We start from the raw sequence: 6892 nt of genomic DNA on the forward strand, positions 1-6892 counted from the left end.
AAAACTCATGTATATGAGACGAAATGGTCAATAATTACTCTAACTAAAGATGAAAAGGTAAGGGGGTAAGGATGTAGAGTACTAGAAATACTAAAAACAGGACAAAATGAGAATAGTGATAGGCAGTGAAAAATGTAACTGATAGCACTGCATAATTTGTGAAGAAATTATTCAATTGGAACATAATTTGCTGTGTAAACTTACACCTAAAACACAGTATTATTTTAAAAACAAATTTAATATAATTCCTTTAAACTAATACGTTGTTGTTGTTGTTATGTGCCGTCAAGTCAGCCCTGACTCATAGCGATCCCTCCTTGGGTTTCCAAGGCAGTATCACTATGGAAATAGATTGCTCAACCTTCCTTCTGAGTAGTGGCTGGTGGGTTTGAACAGCCAGCCTTTTGGTTAGCAGTCAAGTGCCTTAGGTACTACACTACCAGAGCCAAAGAAAGGAATTTCAAGCAACAGAAGTGTTTTGTTATCTGTGATAACGTTTACCATATATGTTGCTATGTTGGAGATGAAATGTGAATAAACTATTTCTTATATGATAAACTAAATGTTTTGATAAAGGGAACATACCAGCACTCCCGAAGCAACCATCACCACCATGAATATAAAATAACCCTCTTCTGAACACTTCTGCCTTTCATTTTGGTACATATACATGAACAGGAATGCTGTTGAAAGTTGTCTCTGTCACTGTCACATTTTCATCAGATGTGGGTGGGACTTCTTGAAGACTTATGAAGAATGTTACAGCGTTCATGAAATGGCTAATTCCCAGTAGTTCAGCAAATGTGGCCTAGAAAAGGGGGAGTGGAGATCTATCAAATTAAAAATATCAAATGTCAAAGTTTTCTATGAATATAGAATTATAAATATTTTTTCAGTATGTCCCCAATGGTCTGGTGTCACATTGTCACAGTTGAATCTCCATGACACAGTAAATGATACTAGAGGTTGAAATTAATTATCATATTTTTGTGCCTTAAACACAATAGAGATGTGCGATAGTTGGAGCTGCCTGTCAACTTGACTGGACCACAATTTTGTGTGGTTTAAGCAGTTGTGATGCGGTTATTCCCAAGATGGGATCAGATGAATATGTTTTGAGCAGTCAACCCGTTGAAAGGGAGTTTCCCTAGAGGTGTGGCCTGCTTCCAGTGTATTTATGAAAATCCTGGAAAAAGAGACACTCTTCTGTGGATGGGGATTCTGTTGTGCTGACTACAACTGCCCGTGAGCAAACAATCCGGCCTGGAGTTCTTGGATTTGTCATTCATTGGAGTCAACAGCCAGTACACTGCCTGCCAACCTTGAGCTCCTCAGCCCTTGCAACTGCAAGAGTCAGGAAAAGCCTCCATCTTGATGTTTGATCCAAGAACTTTGGACTTGCCAGCTTCTATAAGTGTGTGAGCCATTTTCTTAAGATAAATTTCTCTTTCTTTCTCTCTCTATAAGCTTTACTTGTTTTATTTCTCTAGAGAACCCAGTCTAACACAAGATGCTGGAAGTATTATTGAGATATTACAATGGTCAGATTCTATGACACTTTTAATGCAAAAATAAATAAAACTATTTCCTCACTGGTATTTTGGTTATCTCTGTGCTACTCTAATAGAAAAATATCACAAATGGGATGACTTTAACAAACAGGAGTTTATTCTCTGACAGTTTGGAGGCTTTAAGTCTGAGTTCCAAGGGCCAGGCTCTAGGGACTGGGTGAAAGCCCTTCAACTTTGGGCTTCAGCTCTGCCTCTTGCTCCTGGCTCACTGAAGCTGGAGGCATTTCTTCACTCACACAGCTGCTGCCTGCTGAGGCTAAGAAGCCCAAGGTTGGAAAGTAAAAAGGCACAGTCCTGATAGTACCAAACCACATGGTAGGCCATTGATTCAAGTCCTAAAAAAGTCCCAAGGTCAGCACGGCAGCATAGCAGGCTGCTAAACAATGACTCTGCTATATGCAGGGTTGAAGCATGCCATAAGCTGGAGACCTTCCTCAAAGTTGCTTCTTACATACTAGAGACAACCCATATCCCCAAAGCAGCTACTCAGCCGCTCTAATAGATTCAAATATGGAGTTTATTACCAATCTCACCATGGGGAATAACTACATCCAGCTATCCAGATACTCAACCAGGCCCAGCCAAGTTGACACACAAATTTAACTACTGCAACTGGAAAGGAGCTCAGAATCAAATGGGCAAAAGGGACACATAAGCAGGTATAAAACAATATAACTACATGTCTCTTAGACATGCACAAACAACAACCCTGTGCTAAACTGTGTGATAAATTAGTTACTTGGCATCAGGAATGGGCAGAAGTTTTTAAATAATAAGTGGCTTTTCATATGAATATTGAAAGAGGATTAACATCTGTCCCACCACAGGAAGAGCTTTCATTTGACGTCAAAGGAATAGCCACAGGGAAGCTCCTATTGCATCAGAAAAATGCAAATTGTTTGGTATTCCAATCCCACTCTGGGAAATCTAGAAGGCTGTGGCACCACCCTTTGAAATTCAGGAGACCAAGGCCCCACCCTTTGAAACCCTGCTTGAGTGCTCCTTCCAACAGTACAGTTATGCTCATCACTGAGTTGCTCCAGAGACAATCCTTTTCTTTTCTTGGAAGACAATAGATGTGGTTGCTTTGCAGTGTTTCCCCCTTGGACAATTCCAAAGGCAGACAGAGTTCTTTGCTTTTGTTCTTTCTCTATACCATGCAGTCTAAGCTGATGGATTTTCTGCTGTGGTAGTTAGATCCATCAGACACAGGTTCTATCTCTTTAACAAAAAAAAAATTTGTAGCTACTTACTTGGTGAATATTCTAGGACACATGCCCTTAGTTTGTACAATAGAATTTTCCAAATCTTCAATTCTGTTCTCATTTTGTACAGTTCATTTTTAAGTCTATCTCTTTTTCCTCTTGTTTTACTGTAAGCAGCAAGTATATACTGTGCAGTTCCCTTAGAATCTTGCTTAGAAATCTCATCAGCCAGATATAGAAGTTTTACCTTCCACCAAACGTTTAAATATAATTCTAAAAATTTCTTTGCCCTGAATAAAAAGATCATCCTTCCTCCATTGTCTAATTACATGTTCTTCATTTCTTTTTAAAACCTTGCCAGAAGCATATTTTAAAACCTTTTAAATATTTTTGAAACTTCACCAGAATATTCTGTTGCTGGAATGATATGTATCCTCTAAGCTGACAGAGACTTTCTCTATAGCTCTCCTCACTTTCTTCTGAGCTCTCACCAGAATTGTCTTTGAAGTCCAAAATTCTACCAATATTCTTTTCAAAGCAATCTAGGCTTTTACTATTAGGCACCTTAAAACTCTTCCAGCCTCTACACGTTACCAAAACTGCTTCCACACAGCCACTCCTTGCAAAGAAGGTTGGGCAATCTACTTCTGTAGAGGTATTGGCTCAGAAACCCAAGGATGGGTTGCTATTAGTCAGATTCGACTTGATGGCAGTGAGTAGAGCAGCATTACCCTCTCCTGGTACCAAATTCTGTCTAAGTTATCTAATGCTGCTCTGGTAGCGTACTGCCAAAGACACTTGACTGCTAACCAGAAGGATGACGGTTCAAACCCACCAGCCACTCCTTGGAAGGAAGATAAGGCAATCTACTTCTGTAGTGATACTGCCTCGGAAACCTAAGGAGGGGTCACTATGAGTGGGATCTGACTCGATGGCATATAACAACAACAACAACAACAGCTATAACAGATATACCGCACATAGTGACTTCGTTGTTGTTGTTGTTGTATGCCGTCAAGTCAGCCCTGACTCATAGCGACCCCTCCTTGGGTTTCCGAGGTAGTATCACTACGGAAGTAGGATTGCCCAACTTTCCTTCCGAGGAGTGGCTGGTGGGTTTGAACCACCAGCCTTCTGGTTAGCAGTCAAGTGCCTTAGCCGCTATGCTACCAGAGCTCCCATAGTGACTTCAGCAAGCAGAAATTTATTTTCTCGTGGTTTAAGAGGCTAGAAATCTGAGTTCAGGGTGCTGGCTCTATGAGAAGGCTTTCTCTCTCTGTCAGCTCTAGAGGAAGACCATCATCTCCTCTTAACTTTTGCTCCTGGGTGATCTTCATGTGCTTGACATCCCTCTTCCCCTATCTCTGCTTCTCTTGCTTGCTTGTTTAATCTCTTTTGTATCACAAAAGAATTTAACTCAAGATACATTCTATACTAATCTTGTTGCATTAACATAATACAGACAACCCATTTCCAAATAGGGTTATAACCATAGGCATACCAAAAAAAAAAAAAAGAAAAGAAACCTCACTGCTATCATGTCAATTTGACTCATAGCAACCCCTCCTCGGGTCCATAGACCTAAGGTTAGAATTTAGAACACACATTTTGGAGGGACACAATTCAATATGCACACCTATAAAACCCAAAAACCAAACCCACTGCTATCAAAAAGGATCCATCTCCTAGTGACCCATCTTTGGGTTTCTGAGGTGGTATCACTACAGAAGTAGATTGCCCAATAAACACCTATACACATGTGAAATAAAAAATTCATTTGGTTACTAATGGCAATATAACATATTATCCGAAGTCAGTAGATGTCTCTAAATATCTGTGTGCTTTTCAGTAAAATTCTAGCTGAAAGAAAAAGCTATATTCATTCATACATTATATTTTTAAAAAATGAATGAGAGTCTTTCTGTATTCTGATATGAAATAATCTCTAGGAGATATTAAGTGAAAAAAAATTAAAAATGCAATTCAGAATCAAGAAGCTAATGGACTATCTTTCATACACATCCAAAAACAAACCAAACTCATTGCTGTCAAATCAAATCCAACTGATAGTGACCCCTCCTTGGGTTTCCAAGGCAGTATCTATACAGAAAAAGATGGCCCAATTTTCCTTCTGAGGAGTGGCTGGTGAGTTTGAACCACCACCCTTCTGGTTAGCAGTTAAATGCCTTAGACACTAAAAACAATAGTACCGTTAAATGCATATACTTCCCTGAATCACTAATAAAGACATACACTTAAAGAAAGTAGCTGATGTGAATGCTTTTGACAGGGACTGAAATGAGAGCCACATTTCTTTTCTTAATGTATATGCTTCTTTTTGTTCCCAAAAACATTGAAAAAGAAAATTAAAAGCAACAACAATAAAAGTGGGTGGACTGTCTAGTGTAGTAGTCAGCTCTCCAAGTATGGCAATATTTATCTAGTCCTAAGGTTCAGCTATTGATTTTTAAATTTATTAGTAATATTTTCCTTCTCAAGAAAATAATTGCTTAGCACACTTTAGAAAACTGGCTTTAGATTTCTTTGCTACAGGGAGGTAATTTGTTATGGAGAAGATTAAAACACATACAGCATGATTTGATAGCCAAGTAATTAGCCTCATTAGAACCTGAGCCTCATTAGAACCTGAGGAGACCTGGTGCCTCAGTGGTTAAAGTGCTTAGCTGCCAGCCAAGTGGCTTCAACCTATCAGCTATTCCAAAGGAGATACATGTGACAGTCTGCATGTATAAAGAATTACAGCCTTTGATATAGTAGAGGGCATTTCTACTCTGTCCTACTGTGTATTGTTTCACTGTGAGTTGGAATGGACTGGAGGACAGTGAGTTTTTTTTTTTTTTCTTGGTTCGAGAAGAACCACTGGTCTTTTGAAGGACAGTTCACCCAGGCATTTGAGGGCGTTTGTTCACCCAGCTGACCTGTCACCACAGGAGCTCACCCTTCACAGCTGCAAACCGTATTTATGCAGTTCATTTTGATTCGGAACAATGTTTATAAAATATTTAAGTAAGAATTTATTTTTTGCATCTAAACCCAAGATTACTAATCACAGTACTACTCAGTTCTACCATTTTCAAATTCTGTACTTTACAAAATGTTCATGCTCTAAATATTTTTAGTCTAACTCTATTCCAGTCATGAAACTCATAAGACTCTCTGTTTTTCTAAGCAAACACATTGCATTGTTCAATAGTTCAAATGAAAAATTGCCTGACTACTTCTTCAATATTCATTCTGAGAACAAAAATTTAAAAAAAAAAAAATAATAACAGGATTTTTTTTTTTTCCTCCTGGTCATACTGATAAATATTCACAGTCAACAAAATTCTGAACTTACCAAATGTGTTAGAGTTTTCACATGTGTGGTTATCCATAACACTTTCCATGTCTCCTCAATATTATCTGGGAGAGGTGTATAAACATAATATGCCAGGAGGACTTCCACAATCAGAAGCAAAAGAGTCTTTCTTCCCATGATCTTTCCCTTCTTTTCTTTCTACTTCAGTTGTGCAGCAAAGGCACTTGGGAAACATTCATTACAATAAGCACAAGCCCTATCATAAGATGTTATCTAACTTCCCGAATATAAAGTTCACTGCTCAGTTTTTGTTTCATAGGCTGTGCAGAATCCAGAAATAAGTACATTTAATAAAAGTAAAAGGAGAACTCATTGAGAAACAAAGAATACGTCTTGTCTGCAAGTTCTGTCAAATCCAACAGCCTTACTGAGTTGCTAAGCAGTCATTTAAACAAATACTTATTGCACAATTTCTAGATATACAATATTTTAACTATAAAGGAAAGACCATAGGCAAATACAGGAAACCTTAAATAACAAATCTTAGTGTAGAAGAAAACAAACATAATAATTTCAAAATATTAGGAGTTTTATGAAGCAAAGCAGGCATGGCCTCATGTATTATATATTACTTTTATTCTCTTGTTATAATTATAATTATCAGTGAATGATAATTATGTTAATTTAATGCCATATCACTGATATATCAGTTTTTATGAGTTGCTGTCTTGTTGAGTCTGACTCTTTGCAATCTCGTGTGTATCAGAGTAAAACTGTGCTCCATAGGGTTTTCAGTG

At 38.1% G+C, this 6892-nt stretch overlaps 1 pseudogene; it reads right to left on the minus strand.

Moving 5' to 3' along the window:
- The window catches only part of LOC103196421, a 41615-nt pseudogene extending 35343 nt beyond the window's left edge, over positions 1 to 6272 (minus strand).
- Positions 6273 to 6892: the final 620 nt, after the last annotated feature.

This window comes from Orycteropus afer, unplaced genomic scaffold (genome assembly GCF_000298275.1).
Source record: "Orycteropus afer afer isolate SDZICR_OR568_19922 unplaced genomic scaffold, OryAfe1.0 scaffold00066, whole genome shotgun sequence".
Classification (NCBI taxonomy): domain Eukaryota; kingdom Metazoa; phylum Chordata; class Mammalia; order Tubulidentata; family Orycteropodidae; genus Orycteropus; species Orycteropus afer.